This window comes from Carassius carassius, chromosome 30 (assembly GCF_963082965.1).
Source record: "Carassius carassius chromosome 30, fCarCar2.1, whole genome shotgun sequence".
In the NCBI taxonomy this organism is placed as follows: Eukaryota; Metazoa; Chordata; class Actinopteri; order Cypriniformes; family Cyprinidae; genus Carassius; species Carassius carassius.
In genome coordinates, this window is record NC_081784.1 from 18,104,904 (window position 1) to 18,128,749 (window position 23,846).

Sequence of the window (23,846 nt, forward strand, 5' to 3'; positions counted from 1 at the left end):
ATAAGGAGACAGGAAGTGATAATATGATACACACCGTGGGAACAGGAGGACACCTAGTGGAAACCCAGGGAACACAACCCAGATACTGTGACATAGACAGCTCAGTCCGAAGGACAGGCAGGGTCACCAAAACACTGCTGCTGCGTAAATTCCATGATATTTGCAGAACAGGTACTTGTCTATTTGTTTAAGGATCTTTCCTGGATCCATTTCCATAAATAAATCCCATGCATGTCATCTCAATTCTGAAATCACCTCCAATAGGATATCCAAGTGGAAATCAAGCCCTGTTGATGCTGAGAAGCTGTGGCTCTCTGCTTCCTGAGGTTCCCCTAGCTGAGTGCATAGAGCTGTCACAACGGATCTGGGATAAGCTTCAAGAACTTGGTATGCTTTGAGACCATTGAACAGTTATTTCTTGTACTTCTAAAACTGGTTTTAACTTATATATTGCTGTTGTTCACTGCAGGCGTCACCTATGATGTGAGCCATTACAATGCCCTGCTCAAGACGTACTTGCAGTATGAGTTCAGATTCTCTCCAACTGACTTCCTTGCTAAAATGGAAGCTGCTAATGTTCAGCCAAACAGGGTGAGTATAATTAAATAATGTTTAATCCACATTTATTTTAGGTAACAAAAAATGTTGGTAGGGGAATATATTTCACATATACCCATTATCTGACACGCATTGTATTTTCTGACAACTCTTTATGTTTACTGACCCTCTTCGGGTCTTAAAGTCTCTACTAATGAGCTGACGAGTTGAATTGGGTGTGTTAGAAATATCATCTGACCACAGTTCACTGTTGTTCTACTGAAGCTCCCTCTTCACCTGTACCTTTTCTGCGCTCATTTAAATCGCACCTGGCGCTGAGATGAAGCTGGAGTGCATGCCTGAAGTGTCTCCTGTTTGATGGGGTTCTAAAGTCATCTAAATAAATGCAGTTCTTAAGAAAAAAGAGACCGAAGCAGCTGTTGTGAGTGGGGTGGGGCTAGCTCCGCCCCTGCATTAATTATGTTAAATATTTTGAATGAGTTAAACTGAAAACATTATTTAAATGCTCTAATGCGTATGGATGAACTATCAATATGGATGAACATTGCAGCACGAAATTAAAGATCTGTTGCTCCTTGTGTAACATTGCCTTTTCAAGGACAGAAAAAAATGCTGAAATAAAATGAAAAATTAAGTACAAAAAAATCTGTTAACATGGCTTTAGACTGTGAGTGTGACCAAGATGCAAAAAACAATGGTGCTATATATAGATATATTGTCTTATCACTGATGATAGCTAGGGAATTTAAGTGGATACAATGTTTATGCACATTTATAATATATGGTGACCTATCAGAGACTTATTGCAGCCTTCTGTGAAGTTGGTGACATTGAAGGTGCAAGGTGAGTTTTGATTTACATTTTCTTCAATTTCTTCTTTCTCTCCCCCTGGTGTGAATTATGTTTAAAAAAAAAAAGTTTTGCTTTGGCTGTCACAAGAAGAAAGTAACCATGCTTTAATCACAACTTCTTGCAGTACAATCCTGGGCTTTATGAAGAGCAAAGACCTGCCCATCACAGAAGCTGTGTTCAACTCCCTACTGACAGGTCATGCCCGCGCAGGGTGAGTGGACCATGCTTTTGATTTAGTGCTTCTTCTGTGTGATTGGTACCTGTGTGTTTAGTGACATGTGTTTGTGCAGGGATATGGACAGTGCTGAAGGCATCCTGTCAGTCATGAAAGGTGCAGGGATTGAGCCGGGCCCTGACACATACCTGTCTCTCCTCTCCTATGCTGAGAAAGGCGATATTGCCAAAATTAAACAGGTCAGATTATGGGCGATGAAATGGACTGATTAAGCAAATGCTGTGTATAATGTTAATTTTTCTGTGTCTGCATTGATTTTATTAAATATAAAACTAAAACTAATTTTATTAAAATGAAAACAGTAAAATTTTCAGCAGCCATTACTCAAGTCATTACTCAAGTGTCACATGCTCCTTCAGAAATCATTCTAATATACCGATTTGGTGCTCAAGATTTCTTTTTATCAACAACTTTCAAAATAGTTGTTCCGCATAATAATTTTGTGTAAACTGCGATAAAAAATTTTTTAGGACTCTTTGATGAATAGAAAGTACAAAAACAGCATTTATTTGAAATGGAAATCTTTTGTAAAATTATAAATGTCTTTACGGTCACTTTTAATTATTCTAATGTGTCCTTGCTTGAATTAAAGTATTAATTTCTTTAAAAGAAATAAATAAAAAAAGGGAACAGTTGTGTGTACATTTAAATTTTTATGTTTAAGAACCATAACATAAATAAAAGCTAAAATACAGAAATTGATTTCCTTGTTATTTTTATTTTATTTAATATAGCTCTTTCATATCTTATATTTTGTCTCCTCTAGACTTTAGAAACGGTGGAGAATGCAGATATCCACCTGATGGACAGAGATCTGATGCAGGTTGTTTTTAGTCTGACCAAGGCTGGCCATCAGCAGTATGTGCCAGAGATTGTGGAGCGCATGCGTCACGAGAGGGGATATGTGCCAGGTGCGTCTGCTGACAGCAGTGTCATGTCATGGAAGAGGAAGGAATATGGAACCACTAGCTTTGAATTTTGCCCTAAGCACTTACCATAGTGGTCCATAGTGAGCCATAATGGACCCATATGTATTCATAACAGTATTCCATTTTAAGTGTTTTAAATATGAACCCAGGGCAATTAGAGAAATGGGATGCATATAGTATTGTTGTAGTGAGAAGTTATGAGATTTTGAGAAAGTTTGATATAAAATTGATATAGTTTTGATTACTGACCCATCCTTTTGTTTTTATTTCCTCAGATGCTATGAACCTCTGCTTGAGTTTGATTACCCACGGACATGAAGAGACTGCGTTTTCTGTGCTGAAGAGCTTCACCGGCCTGCTGGTAGAGTCGCAGACCAGTGACTCCCCAGACTTGGGAAACTTCTTTCTTCACCACTGCGTCAATATGGACAAGGTAAACATTTTTACAAGTGCATATTAAGTGTACCTATATGTTGAATTTTTTTTGTGAGAATTTTTGGCTTAATGTTATTAGCGCCCTGTTAAATTGGGTGTTTGTGTGCTTCTAGTCTGTGGAGAACATAGTTGGGTTTTGCAAAGATCTAAAAGATTCAGGTCTGCACTCATCACCACTTCAGTTCACCCTTCAGTGCACCCTGGAAGCCAAAAAGACCGGTGAGTACAACAATGATTTAAAGTTCAAAAACAATACTTAATCTTCAGTTATTGTCTTTTAAAAACCCAGGCTTTTAATTCAAGATTAGTCTATTTTGTCTATTTTTTTTTTATCTTTTTTTTAAATACATCATTGATGTGAAAATATCCATTGATGCTGTTATAACAATATTCAAAGAAATTAACCTAATAAGAAAGATAAAACAGGGTTTTTAAATTTTTAAACATTATAACTTATAATAATCACCTGTTAAAAATTTCCTGGCCCGGTTTTAAGATGTCTGTCTCTACATTTTTAGTTTAGTTGATGATTGCTTAATTTGTGAAATATGCTTCTTCATTTTAAGGTATGGCTGTTGAGCTCATGAGAAGGATGAAGGAGGAGGGCTGCCTCTCAGACCTCATTACTTCTGGCCCCTGTTTACTCATTATCAGAAAGAGAAGAACATTTCTGGTGAGTCCTGAGCTTCCAGCCTCGTTCTAAACACTCTTCTGCACTTTTAGACCCGTAATCTGAGAACAAGGAGAAATAATCAAGGATTTGGTATTATCCTTCTGAATTAATTGGAATGTGAAAAGTTAGAGTAGACTATATATTTATTTAGCTGTGGAATAGGAAAAAATTACTCTTTGACACCTTAATAAAAAAAGTCAATTTAAATGTTAATCATTTTCTCCTTAGTTTTTTCAGTTTATCTGTTCCAGACTTACAAAGAAATGTTCTGACAAAATGTTTTTTTTTTTAAACTGATAACCTTCATGAAACATGCAGGATTGCTCTCACCTTTTTGTTCCTGTACAGCTTTTTTTGTTTGCTCAGTGTTGAAGTCTGCACTACGTGAAGGTTACATGACAGAATTTGTAGTGACTGAGTCTCATGTAAATGCGAGTGCTCTGAGGGAATTCACTTTCAATTACGTGCTCCGCTGTGCACGGCCATGAAATATTTAGCGCCATGTCACATTCTGTCCACAGGTGTCACCAGCGGGCAGAAGTCCATCCCCATTTCCACCCACCGGTTTTCTGTCCACCCGTTCACCAGTGCGGAGAGGGAAAAAGTTTGCATTTAGATGAGGTGTGGATTTGGGCAGGCGAGTTTGAAAAAGCATATGCTAGCTTGGTCTCGGCAGCGGCGAGTAAGCGGTGCTTGTCAGATTGAAGAAGCAGTGCAGCTCATTGCTGGTGACATGGTGCGCGAAGAATGCCTTAGTCCTTCACATAGCACACAACAGGCTTTTACAACATCATCTTAAACGCTCTTTGCACTACTCACATTTTGAAAAAAAAATTTTTTTGTCATCCACTTGCATTGGATGCTGGGTTCTTTTAAATCTCAGTAACTGCAGAAAGCCACCTTTAGGGCTTGCATCAACTTTAATATCCTAATGAGAGAAAGCATCTCAAAGGCTAGAGGTGGGAAGTGATCTTGCCATTTACTTCCTCTCTATTACTTTATATCATCTTTTTTCTAGAGCTTACATTTTTCCTTATGGATTACATAAAACAGGAAGACTCGATCTGCGATGGCTTCACCATGTTCTTGAACATTTTGTTTTCAGATAATGTATAGTAATAACACTATAGTTGTTTTTCAAAACCTAACTGTCTTCAAATCATGTATGCATCTGTCTCTTGAGCATTCATTGAGCCAGATTTGTTCCATATTAAGCCCTCTCACACATTTTCTGAATTGAGATAAATCTTGAATCGCCGGGTTATGTGACTGGATATCCATTTTCTATCTCTATTCACATACTACCTATCGGACAGCGCTGTCTGAGCCAACTTTTATGGCTGACAAATCGATCAATGGATTATTTAACAGCAAAACAGGTGAATAGACAGATGGCTCTCAGGCTCCATTGAGAAGAGAGTGTCTGGACGACTTTTTACGTTTGCTTGAAAGTAAAGAGCTACTGAGTTGCAAGAAAGGATGAATGGAGAAAGAAGCACAGATGAGAATGAAATGGAGAGATGGAATGGATGGAGCCTCCAGGTGCTTTACCTGGCTAATGCTCTCACACACTGGTTGCCAGCCGCTCCTGGTGCCAGATGCAGGTTTTAATGGCAGATAAAAGCAGCTCTTATCTTTTATTCAGGTATGTAGGTGTCCTCTGAGCTTTGCGATACAGAGTGCTCAGGACCAAGGTGAAGAGTAAACAGAACACAAATCGCTGGTTCATGTGTTCCCATACACACACACAAACATTTGCCCGAGTAGTTGAGAGACTATTCCATATGCATGTGGTGCTTTAGGCAGGAGTGAAGGGCCCTGCTGGAGAGCCGGGTACAGGCCTCAATCCTTTGCCTGAAGGAGGTGTTCCTCCAGGCCATGCCACTGGAAGACTGAAGTGATCATTTTAATTATCTGAGTATTTTATTTCATTTGTTTATTAATGCTTTCAATTTAAGACCTGGTTTCATTGAATTGTAAACAGCCTTGGGCTTCAAATCATGTTGCTGGTAGTGTAGCATTATTCTTGGGTTTATGAAAAGATGTTTTTGCTTATTTCTTTTCCACATAAAAGGAAGGAATCTTATTATTTTTTTTAAAACCAGAAATCATGGTTCAAATATTTAACGATGAGTCATTGCATGAATTGGATGGACTGAATGAACAAGGCTGAGGGTGGGATGTTTATTTATTTATTTTATTCTCCAAGTTGAGAAGTATGACCCACATGAACTTTAATTTTACGACGACTAATTATTATTTTATTATAAATATTTTATTATAAATCTTACTATTATAGATGTGCTATTTTTATTATATATTCATATTGGAGGGAGTTAAAAGCAGGTTTTCTCTTTTTGTACTTGGCTTATCACATGTATGACAAGGCCATATTTGTCCATTAAGGTTTCATTAAAACTTTAGGGCCCTATTTAGCTCTATTTACATCCAGTCATGTTTGAACTTTGGTGTAGACGCAACTTTTGTATATCAAGAATTACATTTTAAGGTACACACATTTTAATAAATCCCTTTTTTTTTCCTTCAGGTACTCTGCAAGCTCTGAGAGCCATGCAAGAACTGGGCGTCGCATCAGACATTGATACTTTTAGTATCTATATCCTGCCATCCTTCCCATCAGTGGACAGTGCCCGCACTTCTCTTAAGGTAATTGTACTGCATATGTGTGCTTTCTTGTTGTTTTATATGACTGTTCTGAAACCCTTTCTGACTTGCGATGATAATTGCAGGAGGCAGGTATTGATGTGGATGCCGATATTTTGATTGCGGCAGAATTAAGAACGGAAGCGTCACGTGGAAACCTCGCTGGGCTGTTCTCTCTGAGTAAGCATTAGCTTTCATGAAAATTGACCTCATTTCCTTTCTCTCAACCACTCTCTGCCTGTCATTCTCATGTCTGTATATTATATATTCTCATGTTCTCTCATAGACACAACTCTGTGGAGAGATGTCTCTTTAGATGTACCCTGTATGATAGTGCTCATCACTTGGAGACTAATTGCCGTCCATCAGGACTTCACATACATAGCCAATCAAACATGCACTCTACCAAGCAGCTACATGCCCACTAGGCCTTTTAACTGATTAGAGAGTGAAAAAAGTGTGTGTGTATATATATATATATATATATACATTTTGCATATATATATATATATATATATATATATATATATATATATATATATGCAAAATGAAGCAAGGGACTAAAGCTCCTCATCTGACCAAAGTGAAGAGGGACAGATAATGTTGAATTATGGATGGTACCTTTTACCCCCTTCACAGTTGTGCCCCCTGCTGTCTCTCTTCTTTTTTTTTCTTCAAGATTAGATCCAATTCTTGTTTAATTTGAATTCGAAAGGGATTTAAGTACTGGAAATACCCTTTTGTAATGCAGAAAAAGTTGGCCAAAATGTCTAAATCCATAGTAAGTCAACATACAGCTCACTAAGAAAAAGAGCTTTAGTTAAGATGTTCAAAAAAAGATAATAATAATAAAAGAGGTTAAATGTTTGAAATGTTTCTGTTGTCATGACATTCATCACATTCACACTCTTGCAGTGTCTTCACCTGCTCTTCCAAACATCGACCTCAGTGCTTTCAGAGCCAGTCTGATCTCTGGATTCAGAGGGTGAGTAATGAAACAAACTCTGTGTCTGTGTGTGTGTGTGTGTGTGTGTGCTAATAGAATTTTCTGCCTTTTGGCTAGACAGCCTCTCATTCGTCATCTCGTGCATAAGGACGCAGTCATCTCTAGCCTAATTACAGCATGGGAAGAATGCAAATAGTGTTTATCCTCTTTGTTGCTTTGCTTCTGATGCCCCTCTCTGTCTGATGCTGAAAGACAGTTAACTATCCCGTCTGCCACTGATGGTGAGATGCAAGGACCCACATGGGCATTTTAGCCATACGCATGGCTGGCAGTATTTATTTTTTGCCTAATTCCCCCGAGATAATCACCTCATTCCTCACACATATTCATAAATCTGTCATGGTATTTCATTTATCACATCTTTTTCTTATGGTATCACTTTGTGCAGTCACTCAGCTTAGATCTAAAATCAATCCCATCATGCACAATAGTTTAGGACCAGCTCTGTTTTTAACTCCGATTTGAGCACAGAAGCCATAGGGCAGCAGATGCTGCTGTCCTCTGTATTTAGCAAAGCATTTAGATGTGAAAGCGGAGCAGGGAGGTGGCCGGCAGCGATGGATGTCAGGTTTGTAATTGGGGTTGTCAGAAGGTAGAAGGGGGTTGTCAGGGCCCTGTCTCCTTAGTGAACTGCTCTTGTAATAATCAAGGTCAGGAGATAATTTAATCATTAAACAATGTTGAATCTTTTTTTCCTTCCTCGCCTCCCTGCTGTCCGCCGTCAACACTCCCTACCAGTACTGCATCTTGATTTCTTAGTGTGCCGTCAGACTGTATGTGTATGTGCATTTGTGAATATGTGTGACCACTGAGGCTCCTTCTATACTGTTCAAACGTTTTAGGTCAGCAAGTTTGTGTATTTTTATTCAGCTAGGATGTATTAAATCGATCAAAAGTGACAGTAAAGACATTTATAATGTTACAAAATATTCCATTTCAAATAAATCTTCTTTTAAACTTTCTATCAAAGAATATCAAAGAATCCTGTAGAAAATGTACAACCCGAATTCCGGAAAAGTTGGGACGTTTTTTAAATTTTAATAAAATGAAAACTAAAGGAATTTCAAATCACTTGAGCCAATATTTTATTCACAATAGAACATAGATAACGTAGCAAATGTTTAAACTGAGAAATTTTACACTTTTATCCACTTAATTAGCTCATTTAAAATTTAATGCCTGCTACAGGTCTCAAAAAAGTTGGCACGGGGGCAACAAATGGCTAAAAAAGCAAGCAGTTTTGAAAAGATTCAGCTGGGAGAACATCTAGTGATTAATTAAGTTAATTGATATCAGGTCTGTAACATGATTAGCTATAAAAGCTTTGTCTTAGAGAAGCAGAGTCTCTCAGAAGTAAAGATGGGCAGAGGCTCTCCAATCTGTGAAAGACTGCGTAAAAAAATTGTGGAAAACTTTAAAAACAATGTTCCTCAACGTCAAATTGCAAAGGCTTTGCAAATCTCATCATCTACAGTGCATAACATCATCAAAAGATTCAGAGAAACTGGAGAAATCTCTGTGCGTAAGGGACAAGGCCGGAGACCTTTATTGGATGCCCGTGGTCTTCGGGCTCTCAGACGACACTGCATCACTCATCGGCATGATTGTGTCAATGACATTACTAAATGGGCCCAGGAATACTTTCAGAAACCACTGTCGGTAAACACAATCCGCCGTGCCATCAGCAGATGCCAACTAAAGCTCTATCATGCAAAAAGGAAGCCATATGTGAACATGGTCCAGAAGTGCCGTCGTGTCCTGTGGGCCAAGGCTCATTTAAAATGGACTATTTCAAAGTGGAATAGTGTTTTATGCTCAGACGAGTCCAAATTTGACATTCTTGTTGGAAATCACGGACGCCGTGTCCTCCGGGCTAAAGAGGAGGGAGACCTTCCAGCATGTTATCAGCGTTCAGTTCAAAAGCCAGCATCTCTGATGGTATGGGGGTGCATAAGTGCATACGGTATGAGCAGCTTGCATGTTTTGGAAGGCTCTGTGAATGCTGAAAGGTATATAAAGGTTTTAGAGCAACATATGCTTCCCTCCAAACAACGTCTATTTCAGGGAAGGCCTTGTTTATTTCAGCAGGACAATGCAAAACCACATACTGCAGCTATAACAACAGCATGGCTTCGTCGTAGAAGAGTCCAGGTGCTAACCTGGCCTGCCTGCAGTCCAGATCTTTCACCTATAGAGAACATTTGGCGCATCATTAAATGAAAAATACGTCAAAGACGACCACGAACTCTTCAGCAGCTGGAAATCTATATAAGGCAAGAATGGGACCAAATTCCAACAGCAAAGCTCCAGCAACTCATAGCCTCAATGCCCAGACGTCTTCAAACTGTTTTGAAAAGAAAAGGAGATGCTACACCATGGTAAACATGCCCCGTCCCAACTATTTTGAGACCTGTAGCAGAAATCAAAATTGAAATGAGCTCATTTTGTGCATAAAATTGTAAACTTTCTCAGTTTAAACATTTGCTACGTTATCTATGTTCTATTGTGAATAAAATATTGGCTCATGTGATTTGAAAGTCTTTTAGTTTTCATTTTATTAAAAGTTAAAAAACGTCCCACCTTTTCCGGAATTCGGGTTGTATTTTGGTAAAAATAAAAAAGCTGCACAACTGTTTTTAACGTTGATAATAATAAGAAATGTTTCTTAAGCAGCTAATTAGTACATTAGAATGATTTCTGAAGGATCAAGTGACACTGAACACTAGTAGTGATGCTGAAAATTCAGCTTTACCATCACAGGAATAAATTACAATCAGTTTGATTTGCATTTATTCATATAGTGATCGATAGATACATATATTTTCAAAGCAGTCAAAATTCAAAATATTAAATGTAATTTTAAATAGTAGTAATTCAATATATATAAATTGAATTACTACTATTTAAAATTACATTTAATATTTTGAATTTTGACTATATATATATATATATATATATATATATATATATATATATATATATATATATATTTACTTTTTTTTTTTTTTTTTTTTGATCACATATATGCAGCCTTGGTGAGAATAAGCGACTTAAAATGATCACTCCAACCCAGTCTTTTGAATTGTGCTGTATGCTGAATAAAATTATTGTATACATGTTTTATATATTTTTTATAATTATTTTATAATCAGCTATAAAACATATTATTCACTCTTTGAGTGCAGTCTGTATGTAATTATTGTAAAAAAAATATTATTATTATATATTTTTTTAATTATTATTATTTACTAAATTATCAGTAATAATGGGTGACTGGAAAAAAATCATGGAAAGAAATCATTGAGATTCATTGGCCAACAAGTGTGAGAAACCTGCTATGTTCCAACTGGTCAAATGAAGCCCTGTCACACCAAATATGTACTTGATATTGAAATGACTCTTTGGCTGAAATATTTAGTTTGAAAGTTTCGCTAGAAATGTTTTTGTCCTCGTCTGAATGCTTGTCATCTCTGATCCTCTACTGCCCCCTACAGGTTTCGCAATGTGGAGCTAATGGCAAAGGTAAGAGTGAAATCAAGAAATTTTAAGAAAGATGATGGAAAACAAATGAAAAGAGCCTTTGTTAAAGGGACTTTCATCTTCTGTTAGATCACAGAGCGTGTCTATAAAGACCCTCGGTTAAATAGTGCTGACCCTGAAACTTCTGGTATGTTGCTTGTTTGCACTGTTTTTCTCGCCCTCTAACATTCTGTATTTGCCTGTGTCTGTATTAAACTTTTTTTTTTTTATGAAAATATGTGGAAAGGGGACCCCCCCCCCCCATAAAATGATATTACTTAGAATTGTTTTGAGAAAAAAATTGTTAAAAATAGGTCTTAATAACTTGTATCATGGCATACAAAAAATTATATGCTGATTAAAATTCACTTTTTTTTATTTTGATGTATTTTCTTTTTTTAATTTACATAATATTCATGATAATCCTAGCTGATAGCCAGTATAATACCAGCTCACAGTATCGTTGTGTGTGTGTGTGTGTGTGTGTGTGTGTGTGTGTGTGTGTGTGTGATGTCTGTAGGGCCACTGGCAGTGATGCAGTTTATCCTGACAGCTGTACTTTGCATTGAGTGTGTGTGTCTGATGCAGTCTGAATAGTAGCTGTGTGCATGTTTATGTGAGAGCTGTCTGCTTGCTGACTCTGCGTTGAGTTAACAGAGCTTCTGCAAGTGTTTGTCATCTTGCTGCACTGGAGCTGGCCTCTGCGCTGGTGTCCGAGCAAGTGGGAGCGATGGAGATGGTCTCTCTGTCTCATCCCATCACCATTCACAACACACATGTGTGTGTGTGAGGCTGTCAGCTGCCAGCCACTTGTTAAAACATACTTCAGTCAAGTCTGCAGCAAAGCTGGCCGTGTCAGCATAACACACACAAAATAGTTTAAGAGCTTATTCGCTGGATTGCAATATTTTTGTCGTTCTGTTCCAACAGAAGCTTACTTTGTGGTTTTATATTAGACTCTATTAGTGTATTTATAGAAAGCAGGAAGTTTCAAATTGGTTCTTCTGTCCTTTTTTGCAGAAAATGTTGCCTACTTCCTTTACAACCTGATTGATTCCATGAACGAGATGGAGGTGCACTCCAAAGAAGAGCAGCTTAGGGAGTACTTTGGCCTGCTCAAGAACATGGTATGTTTGCAAACACTCAAGTAAAGTGTCATTAACAGTTCAATCTGCCTGTTAAATCCAGTCTGTCTAGGACTCCAATAGGTGGCTGTTCATAGTGTTTTAGGATCAAACAAAAACATCTGTACACTGGGTTATTTTTTTTATTTTTTTTGAAGAAAATTAATACTTTTATTCAGCAAATAAGCATTAAATTGATCATAAGTGACAGTAGTTCTAAAAGATTTCTGTTTGACATGAATGCTATTCTTTTGAACATCAGTAAATCCAGTGAAAAAATATATCATGATTCACAAAAATCTTAAGCAGCAAAAAAATAAACAAACAAACAAGCATATCAGAAAGATTTCTGAGGATCATGTGACAAAGAAAACTGGAGTAATTATGCTGAAAATTCAGCTTTTTTCTATCACAGGAATAAATTACATTTTAAAATAAATTCAAATAGATAACTCAACAGTGATATTTCACCAGCTACTGTTTTACTGTATTTCTGATCAAATATACGTATGCTAAGCTAGTACGCAGAACATTTAGAAAAACTGAAGTGAAAACTTCATAAAAAGAACACACAGAACCAGAAATGTTTAACTCTGCATCCACAGTTTTGACTATTTGCTATCAAATGTAACATTATTCAAAATACATTAGTGATTAAAATATAAACATACATGCATGTATACAGAAGCTCTGAAGCAAAGCTAAAGACCATTTTGAAACTACTTCATGAACATGAAAATAGTCCAGGTAAATCTTTATTTTTCTTGTTGAGTAGTTACTTTGTGTTAATTTCTTTGGTTTCAGAATATTAGCATCTCTCTGAGCATCTTCAGAGGAATCAGGAACATTCTGGAGTCCTACCAAGTTCCAGAGCTTGTCAAGGTATTTTGTAATTAGCGGTGTTTGCAGAGGCAAATATTATTTTAAAAATTATATTTAAAATATTATTTTACTATACTTGGGGATATTATTTTGACACCATTCCCATTCCATTCAGCTTTCGGCCATGAATGATACCAAAACTCAACTTTAGAGGTGTGTTGTTACTTTTATACGTGAAAAGACTTTATTTGCCAGCAGTAAAATGACCAAAAAAAAAACTATAAGGGAGAAACTTGTGCATTAATTAAAAGCTTCCTAGCAACCACACCCTAGTAAATGCATAGCAACACCGTGGCATCATAGAGATTTCCACATGGGCAAACACCACTAATATTTACAAATCTATTTTCAATCGTTTTATTCAGATCTGTAATAGTACAGTTAATAGAGCTGTTATATAGAGAATATAGGGAAGTCGTGGCCTAATGGTTAGAGAGTCGGACTCCCAATCGAAAGGTTGTGAGTTCGCGTCCCGGGCCGGCAGGAATTGTGGGTGGGGGGAGTGCATGTACAGTTCTCTCTCCACCTTCAATATCACAACTTAGGTGCCCTTGAGCAAGGCATCGAACCCCCAACTGCTCCCTGGGCGCCGCAGCATTGCTGCCCACTGCTCCGGGTGTGTGTTCACAGTGTGTGTGTGTGTTCACTGCTCTGTGTGTGTGCACTTCTGATGGGTTAAATGCAGAGCACAAATTCTGAGTATGGGTCACCATACTTGGCTGAATGTCACGTCACTTTTTCACTATATATATATTTTTTTTTTAAGGGATAATGTACATCCAGTCATTTGTTATAACAGAATGACCCCTGAAGGCCTTGTATCACAGAATCAAGTATATTAGTGGTGGGCATAGATTAATTTTTTATCTAGATTAAAATGGCTCATTTAAATCAAATACGTTCAATCCATGAGGTAAGCTGTGTGAGTCAAATAGCCTCATGTTTTTGTCAGAATTTGGAGGGGAAACTTTCATTCCTGGAGAAGACCCTGGCAGAGCTGAAAGCTGAAGGCAAGACAGCCAGTTCCACCCTCAAAAAGTAATCACTGTCCTGTGTGCCGAGGAGGTGAGATCTGTTATCCTCATAAATATCCAATAATATATTTAGTGTTCTGGACCTATTGGTTTTTATTATGCATCTTATTTTAAACCCAAGGGTGAGTTCAGCCATTTTTAACTTGAATGCTCAAGACTTCCTGTGTCAGCCGTTGCCAGTTATTTTAGCTCTCCAAAATGGTCTGTTGTGCTGTTATGCCGTGTTTCCACCGCAGGAACTTTACTCAAGAACTAGGGACTTTGGCCTGGTACTTGGTGTGTTTCCACTGCAGGAACCAGGAACTAAATAAAGTTCAGGGTAAAAAAATTCCCCTCAGAAAGTCCCTGCTGGCGAGGTGGTATTTTTTCAAAAGTTCCGGAACTTTCGGGGGGTGATTGGGCGCTAAACATCCTGATTGGTTGAGTTCACTCAGCATTGGTTAAGTTCAACCCCCATTTATTCGTATCATTTTCAAAATATTACTGTTATTGTGTCATGAAATGTAATTTTAAAAGTATTTCAGGCAAGAATGTAGTTGTTTAAAACTCAAATCTGTGGTTTATTTTAAAGACAGCGCCTATTTAAATATGTGTTTTGCCGATCTCGGAGACTGTAAGCTCCACTGATCAGCGGGAGCTCAGTCCTCATGTATCCGCCGAGAGCAGCCTCACCTCGGCTAGACCTTCTGATGTGTGCCGCTGGCTCTGATGTCTCTTTGGTGGTTAAACATAAAATTTTGGGTAAATCTAATAGGTTATCTTTGGTTTGTATTCAATTTATCTATACTGTATGTTAAAATTAAAATAAAAAAGGCAAATTTATATAATATTTCGTTTCATTGTAATGGCTGTATATATTCACATTTCCCTGAACTAAGTACATTTCTGCAGTTGTTATTATGTTTAAATGAAACGAAAGGAGGCAGTAGTATTTGATATCCTATTTCGTTTTATTGTAAATATACAGAGAGGAAAATAGCAGTAGCCATGGTCAGCTGACTGAAGTTATCAAGTACACTGCTGTTTACAGATTTACCAGACTTGCTCGTCGCGGACATCACACTCATGAGTTGAATGCACAAAGTCTGAACTACAGAGGATGCACGTCCAAAATCAGCGTACTTTGTATTGAAAAACGCGCGCAGACCTACATCACCAGTCTATTTGCCTAATCTTCCCGGTACTTTACACCGCGGTGGAAACGCAGAAAGCAACAGGTCTGGGGGGAAAAAGTTCCTGGGGAAAAAAGTTCCTGGTACAAATGTTCTGGGTAATTTCAGTGGAAACGCGGCATTAGTTTGTTACCTATAGTAGCTAATGAATTTCAAGTCTCAAACATTTGCAGGAAATAGCTTGTTTCCATGTTGTAAAATAAGGTGGATGGCGGTCTGTCACTAGTCACCATTTAAATCCAGTAGTCAGTACTTGTGTATGCATGCGTGTAGTTGACTTTTCCCATAACTTTGTCTGTCTCATCAGAAACTAGAACGAGCTCTGGAGCTTAAAACTCAGTATGAAGCAGATATGTCTCCTGCTGCATATGCCATGCTCATCAACCTGTGCTGTCGGCATGACAATGCTGAGGAAGCCCTCAAGCTAAAGACGGAATTGTAAGTTAGAAGTACACATCATCATCGTCATACAAACATCCTTGTTTCGCTAGTGACAGTTAAAGGAACAGTTTAACTCAATGGTTCCCAACCTTTTTCAACTTGCGGCCCACACAACCAAGCACATATGTTTGCACGGCCCACTGCAAAAATTAACTGACCCCGTTATTGTTGGGTTAATAACTTAGTACTCAGAAACTAGATTGTCTTTATTGAATGAACTGGCAATGAACAGAAAATAACTCGGGTTGCATGGCACCGCTTGGCACAACTGCTATTGTTCAGCAAAAATATCTAAGATAAATTGACGGTTTATTCTTAAACCAATCAGCGAGCTCGAACAGTGGAAGCATAGTTACAGTTTAATATTTTTTTGTTTGTTATTTAATTATATGAAATTATGACATTCCCTCTTAGAAATACATAAGTGGAGTGATTCAAATGGTGAAACAGATGGAATTCTGATTTCACTTGAATATCGCACTCCTGTCAGCCAATCAGATTTGAAGAACCAGAAGGAACTGAACCGATCAGGCATAACATTATGACCCCTTTCCTAATATTGTGTTGGTCCTGTGTTGGTCCCCCTCTTGCTGCCAAAACAGCCCTGAAGTGTTGAGGCATGGACTCCACTAGACCCCTAAAGGTGTGCTGTGGTATCTGGCACCAAGATGTTAGCAGCAGATCCTTAAAGTCCTGTAAGTTGTGAGTTGGAGCCTCCATGGATCGGACTTGCTTGTTCAGCACATCCCACAGATGCTCAATTGGATTGAGAGCTGTAGAATTTGGAGACCAGGTCAACACCTCAAACTCATTGTTGTGCTCCTCAAATCATTCCTGAACCATTTTCGCTTTGTGGCAGGGCACATTATCTTGCTGAAAGGGCCCACAGCCACCAGGGATTACCGTTCTCATAAAAGGGTATGCATGGTCTGAAACAATGTTTAGGTAGGTGGTACGTATCAATGTAAATGGTTCACCACTGGTTCACCACTGTTCCTTCTGTGGACCACTTTTGATAGATTCTGACCACTGTAGACCAGTAACCCCACTAGAGCTGGATTTTTGGAGATGCTCTGACCCAGTCGTCTAGCCATCACAATTTGGCCCTTGTTAAACTCGCTTAAATCACATTTTTCCTGCTTCTAAGACATCGACTTTGAGGACAGATTGTTCACTTGCTGCCTAATATTTCCCACCCACTAACAGGTGCTGTTATGTTGAGATAATCAGTGTTATTCACTTCACCTGTCAGTGGTCATAATGTTATGCCTGATCTGTGTATATATTGCATACAATTCTTAAATATATACATGTACAGTATGTGCGTGTTTTTCTATACATATAAGTATACACCGTAAACACGCATATATTATGTAAACACAAACTTTTATTTTGGATGTGATCAATTGTGAATAATCAGTTTGACAGCCCTAGTTCACCTCTTTATTTCTCTCACAAGTGCTCATTAACATGCGAGAGTGAAGAAGTGTGAATGTTAAAATGAAAAATGACTTGTTTGTTTTTTGGTCAGACAATCACTATCCTATATGAGTCATATGGTCATTTTGGCACTTGACAGTCCTTATGTTGGAGCTTAAAAGTCTTCGTATGTGGCTAGGATAGTTGTAAAAAAAAACCCACACACCTTTTTTCTTCCACAATTGAAATAAATTCAGAAGGATTTGTAATAACATGAGGGGGTGAGCAGTTAATGACCGTTTAATTTTCAAGTGAACTATCCCTTTGAAATTTGAAACATTTGTAGCACGAAGAATGTGACTTAAAAATGAATTGTCAACCTGTGTTTACTCTTTCTTATTTGGCGTTTCAGGGCTCGCAAGGACTCTGAGGTAGCGCTGGATGCTCAGAAGTATATGGCCTTGGTCCGAGTGCTTTCCAAACACGGCAAGCTGGAAGGTTAGTGGCCCCATCTGTGCCCATGTGAAAGCTTCAGGCCCTGCTGAAATAATTACAGATGCCCTCTTATTTCCACCATACCGGATTAATGAATTCAGTAAGTTTAGTTTGTCACAAATAATGTCGGCCATCACATTATGTGTGCATTGCCTTACTTTTTAAACCACTTAGGACATCAATGAGCATTTGTATTACTTATCATGGCATTATGAAAAGGTGGTCACTCGCTTAATTAGTTTCATGAAGGTTGTGTTCAGTTAGCGGCCGGGTGAGCATGTCTGTGTGCGAGAGTGAGGTCCGAGATACCTGTCTATCTGCATGGGGACATTAATCAGCCATTATCTGAATTCCACGGTGGATTTCTCCATGCTCATGTAAGACGCAATTACAATAAAAGTGTTTCCTCTTAGCTTTGTGCACACAGTGATGGTGAAAATACACGCTCCGTCTCTCTTTTCACAATGCGTGTCACTCTTTGGCTGCTCCCTCCCTCTCGCTCGGACTCATCCTGTCACCGAGCGAGGGAAAATTACAGGACCGGCTGCAATTTAACAGAATTACTGAAATCCGTCCTGATACTAATGGCATATCATGGTGGGGAAAGTGCTTGAGTATTTCACACGCACATTTGCATGTGAATTCAGGCGAAAGTGTGTGATGAGGGAAGTGTGTGTGTATGTATATGTGTGTCCGTCAGAGCGCGTCAGTGGCCATTATCCCGCCGGTGTGCGCTTGGAGCTTGTCATTCACCATAACACACCTCAGTGCCCCAGCCTGCCCGCATCACCGCCGCAACCCAATCCACTTGAAGATCATGACTCAAGGCACCTTAGCGCACCGGCTGGCCTGGCTTTTGTCTCTTGTTCCTTCCTCCATCTGTTTTTTTTCTTTCTTTTCTTGAGTCCTTACTTTTGTTACAGAGTTCGCAAAATGCCATTGCCGGTTCACAGGCTGGCAGAAGGCCAGGGAATGAGCTTGAGGATTAATGGGCTGTGTGATATTTGTTTACCTTAGTGTGTGTGGTATCAGACAGTGGGCCGAGATGCTTCACCGCTAGCCGTCCATCTGGGCCCATTTACCTCAAGCAGCTGATTGGGTGTGATTAGTTGTTCTGTCAGAAGGGAAGAATTTAAGCTGTCTGCCGTCATAGAGCTTTCTTAAATGGCTGAAGTTCAGCTCGGTTGCTGTTTGTGGTCCAGTGATGTGTGAACCGTGGTCTTAGGGGCTTCATTTGGGACTCTGACATCTGTCTTGTTCGTTCATCCGCAACCTGCGAACAGGCTCATCAGGAAGTCCTAGTATTGTGCAAAAGTTGAGAGTCAGAGTCATGGCCTAGTGCATGTGCACTGACACCATTGAGCTGTGATATTTCAGACCTACTTTACTCATGATTTTTATACTATTTCTTAGGGTCTATTTTAAAGCATACAGTACACATCTTTATGACTTCTAAAACAGTAGGGCTGCCTGATAAATCGTGCCGTTGTTCACTGACAAGCTGCGCAAAGCCAAGTTCATATTCTTTGCATGTTTTGCGCAGCATGTCAGTGAACAACTTCTCTGTGTATTTAATGCTGCACCATGTGAAAGCGCGTAGGTGATGGAGATTTACCGCTGATTACAGAACCGGCTTTACTGACAAGATGCGCATTAAATATTGCATGCGATTTATCGTGCAGCCCTATAAAACAGCATAAGTGACATTTCTCTACAAAGAAAGTGAATAGGAGATCTAAGCGCAATGTTTTTTTTAATGGCAAGTACTTACACTTAGGTACATTAAAGCAATTGCAGCCCTTTCTGCTTTTCCTACAGATTTAGCACATAACCTCCTTTTATATGGCTGAAATGTACATCAATATGCTCTGTACAACAATGCTTGTAAAGCCCTGGGCCATAAGAAAAGTACATGGTTGAGTACTTAGAGCGACAGCCTAAGAATCAAGAGGTTGTTAGTTCTAATCCCCTCGTGGGTATCGCTGTCATGACGCCCTCTGGCGATCCACTTAACCTCCATTGCTTCAATTCATATCCAGCTGTTAACACTAACATGTGGCACTTTTTAGACGAGTGCTTATTAAATGACAAGTCTCTATTTAAATGGGCTGACTGCTGGGATCTTGATAAAACAATTAAAAAAAGCAGTAAAGGATGAGATCTGTGCCCGAATAACAGCATGACTGAGTAGATAAGTGAACAGAGCCTTATCATACAAAAGCAGCCTCTTAAAAACTCAGCATGACCCTGCTGAACCTCCTGTTCCCTGGTTCACTGTTCCTTTTGGCTCATCACTTTTCCTGACAGTACGGAGTGCTGTGCTGGATTTGCATAACAACAGGACAAAAATTGCAGGGTGATGAAGTGACAGATTGGAATTTGTGAGCTAAAACAAGCTGGCTGTCTCTGTTTGAGTGTACAGTATGTATGTGTGTGTGTGTGTGTGTGTGTGTGGAGACTGAAGTGAACTGTGTTGCTGTAGGTCGGCCTACATTGTATATTTCCATACACATACCGTTACTCTCCATACTCAAGCTCCTTGTTATCGTCAAACACTGTAGGAATACTCTTTGAGTAAAGTTGAGGGTTTTTTTTCCTACTGAAATTCACAGTTTAATACATATGCAACTATAAGTGCGTATCTGTAGGTTGATTTCCCTCTGTACAGTCTCTGCGGGTTTGTAGGATTTTTCATGTCTCCTATTCTCACCGAGGCTGCATTTAATAGATAAAAATACAGTATAAAAAAATTAATATTGTGAAATGTTACAATTAAAAATAAATGTTCAGGGCTCCAAACTGTGACTAAAATGGTCGTATTTGCGACCATAAATATTAAAATGCGAGTGAAGCTTTTGTTGAGGTTTTTGCGAGAGAGAGAAATGATGGAGACTTGAAGAGGAAGTGCACAAAAACAGTGTTTATTTCATGCACTGCTTGAACAAACTACAACAGGTAAAGCTGTAAGCTGTGTGGATATTGGCAATTTTGTTAACAGTTCTCATTTATAATCATTACTAATATGGCTTCTTCTTAACAAGACCTTAGTCTATGTAGTGTTCTGTTAATGCGTGGACTTCATTATTTAAACGCACTTGCTGTTAAGTATCAGCTTTATAATTATTCTAAATTTGTAATGAAATTCAAACAATAAATACAGTTTTGGCGCTCTTTAATGCGGCAGGCGCGATCGCGAGTTAGTGCCTCCGTTCAAGCAGCATGTGATCCTATCATACCTTTCTCTTTACTACTGGAGTACATAATGAACATGAAAATAACATCAAAAGGTAGGCTGTTTTGTGATTCGACAGGAGCTTAGCGCAGGCTGTCCTCCTGGAAACGCGATTGGGCTAGTTTTGGACTAGTTTTGAGAAGCAAGTGGGCAGGATTTGTTTTGTGCACGTGCTGGAGATGTACTTATAATCACAGGAATTTTTACTGACGGGATGCGCATGAAAATCACATTCGATTTTTTGCACAGCCCTACCATCTAGTTAACAAAGCTAAACAGCATTGCTTTTTGTGTAATAAGTTACAGAAACTGTTAAACGCACCAACTTAAATAATAAAATACACTTACCGGTTGTGGTCCATAAACAACGCCTTCTCCAGACAAAGAGGGAACTGCTCCATCTTTCATGAATAATCTTTGTGCGAATCCAGCATTAAACTGATTGAGATTGAGGAAGCTGTCCTCAGCAAAATGTGCTGCACATAGTTTTACATGTGGATTATAATTTTCGGGAACCGAGTTAAACATAAATTGTAACCATTGATCTCTAAGTACAGCGTCCCTGGGAAGGCCAATAAAAGATGATTGGAGTCAGAGATGAAAATAACAGCTTTTCGACTACATGGCGACAAACACACTCTTCAAACGCAACTCTTCCTCCTTCTACGTGCGAGCACAACAAGACCATGCCCCCTTTTTGTTTATTCCTGTGGGTGGAGGTTAGTCAAAAAACTGTTCTAGTGACGTCATTAATGAAGGAAGTAGAGGGATGTAGTCCAAACGGGTCGTTCGATGTAGGCGAATTCTGTTAAATAAAATATCTCGCTTGGCATTGAACTTTGAGCTTTATAATTTTACAGATATTATTTATACTCTAACAACAACATTACACACTAACTAAAGTTTGAAACATGGTATCACGAAGAACGGGACCTTTAAAAATAAAGGTGCTTAAAAGGTTCTTCACAGAACCATTTTTGGTTCCACAAGGAACCATTCAGTCAAAGGCTCTTTTAAAGAACCATCTCTTTCTGACCTTTTTAATAATCTGTTCTTGTCTTCAAACATTAAAGGTTCTTTATGAAACCATTTAGACAAAAAAAAGGTTGTTCTATGGCATTGTGAAGCACCTTCATTTTTAAGAGGAGGAGGAACCCAAACTATACTCAGGGACCAAGTGATGCTTATGGTCCATAATATTGGTACAGATTCTGTGTAATAAAAAATGCGTGACTGTGTATTTCAAGTTGGAAAAGATTTTACTTCATTCCCAGGTCACCTACAAGATAGATTAAAATGCTGATAAAGTCAAGAAAAGATTAGATATAAACATGTCAGTATTTTTCCAGTCTTCTCTCTCACATGATACTTCAGAAATCATTCTAATATACCAGTGGTTCTCAACCTTTTTTGTAAGAAGATATTTGAATTATTTACTAATAAATAGATAGCCGACGCCGATTTCTTGGGAAGCAGGGGGCCGATAGCCGATATAAGTTTTTACTAATTTTTATTCATATTTATGAATTTTACATAATTTGACAGTGGATTAAAAAATGAATGTGTAAAATAAACACTTATACTTTAGATGACAATGTATTTTTCACAAATAAATAAATATTTAATAAAAAATATAATTATAACCGAAGTAAACACTGTAACCAACAGGGCACTACGTATTCTGGGAAGTTTGTGTGCATTGAGAATCATATTTTTCAAATAAAGCCAAGGTAACACTCATTTTACATACAGCACACAGTGAAAATGACATGAATATGACCGTGGGCAAATGCATAAAGAGCAGCATAATTTGAAATCACTTGTTTAAAATTTAAAGCTTTCGATTCACACCGACCATCGTGCAGAGAACACACAATCATGCTGTGTAAAAATGCACAATTCACAAGATCTCACCGCTGGAGTCGACTAAGTTTGCAAGGTTTGTGAAATTAAATGTTCATTAGTCATTCAAAGATTTGTTTGAATTATATAAATGCATATTTGCTTAATGCCAACGGCAAATGAGAAAGTATTATAGTGTTTGCCTTTTTATTACTAATAATATAAAAGCAATTGTTATAACACTTTTTGTATACATTATTTCCTTTGTTTAACCATCCTATCGGATTATTGGACAGACTTCTATCCGTATTAGACAGAACTGTTAATGATGATAATGAACAACAGGGAAAATGTGAGTGCTGTGTTCAGTCAAAATAAAAGTCCCGCCTCGAACATATCAGCCAAGCAGAAAAACTTATCGGCCAATGTCAGTATTTGAAAAATTCCAAATATCGGCCGATATCAGCCTTGGCAATATATCGGTCGACCACTACTAATAAACTATTGTTTTCTGAGTCTGTGTCGCAAGGATGAAGTTGTCGATCCTGACTCACAATCTCATCAGACGCACATTTGGAGAGAAGTGCATCTTTACAGATTATGATTAGAATGAAAAAGTTTTTGTTTTTGTTTTATTTTTAGTAATTTGAAGCTTTCTATAGATATTTTTTTTCATTTCTGTAAAGCATTTATTCACATTTATCCTGTTCAAGACGAGACCGCAGAAAGCACATTGTGTTTGTTTTCTTTATTGAAGCACAACGTTTTGTTGATTATTGTAAGTGCACACAAATAAAAGTTGACCCTTTACATTTTTGAATGATGTATTACTCATACCTTTATGAGTAAAAATGAAGGTTTATCCACTGAAAAAAAATGCAAGTGATCGTGCTGGTGCCTCTGTTCTGTAAAGCGCACTTTAGCGCACTCTCCAGTAGGGATGTGCACGGATAGTCGAACATTCAAATATTCGTTCTGCTCTAATTATTCGATAAATAAAAATGATATTCGAATTTCGCAAAAAAAAAAAAAAAAAAAAAAGTTCACAATAAAACCTAATTTGGTCACTTTCTGTGATTCTCCATGGCATATTTGAAGGTGTATGCAAGCAAAAAATAATTAATGAATGATTAAGGGGCCATTCACATATCGCGCCTAATAAGGCGTGGAAAAGGCTATGCGCGCCGCTTTATCCTTCTTTCCAAAGCGCTCGGGCAGAAGCGCTCCTGAGGCGACGCGTTCTCTCCATGAAGACGCGGAAATTTCAGCAAAGGATAAATGGATTTGCAGCACAAAAAAAATCGCTTTCAGTAGCTCTGCTACTAAATTTATTT

The 23,846-nt window shown here is 38.2% G+C and overlaps 1 pseudogene; it reads left to right on the forward strand.

The window, feature by feature from the left end:
- LOC132110333 (leucine-rich PPR motif-containing protein, mitochondrial-like) overlaps window positions 1–23,846 on the forward strand; it is a 72,371-nt pseudogene that overhangs the window by 18,977 nt on the left and 29,548 nt on the right.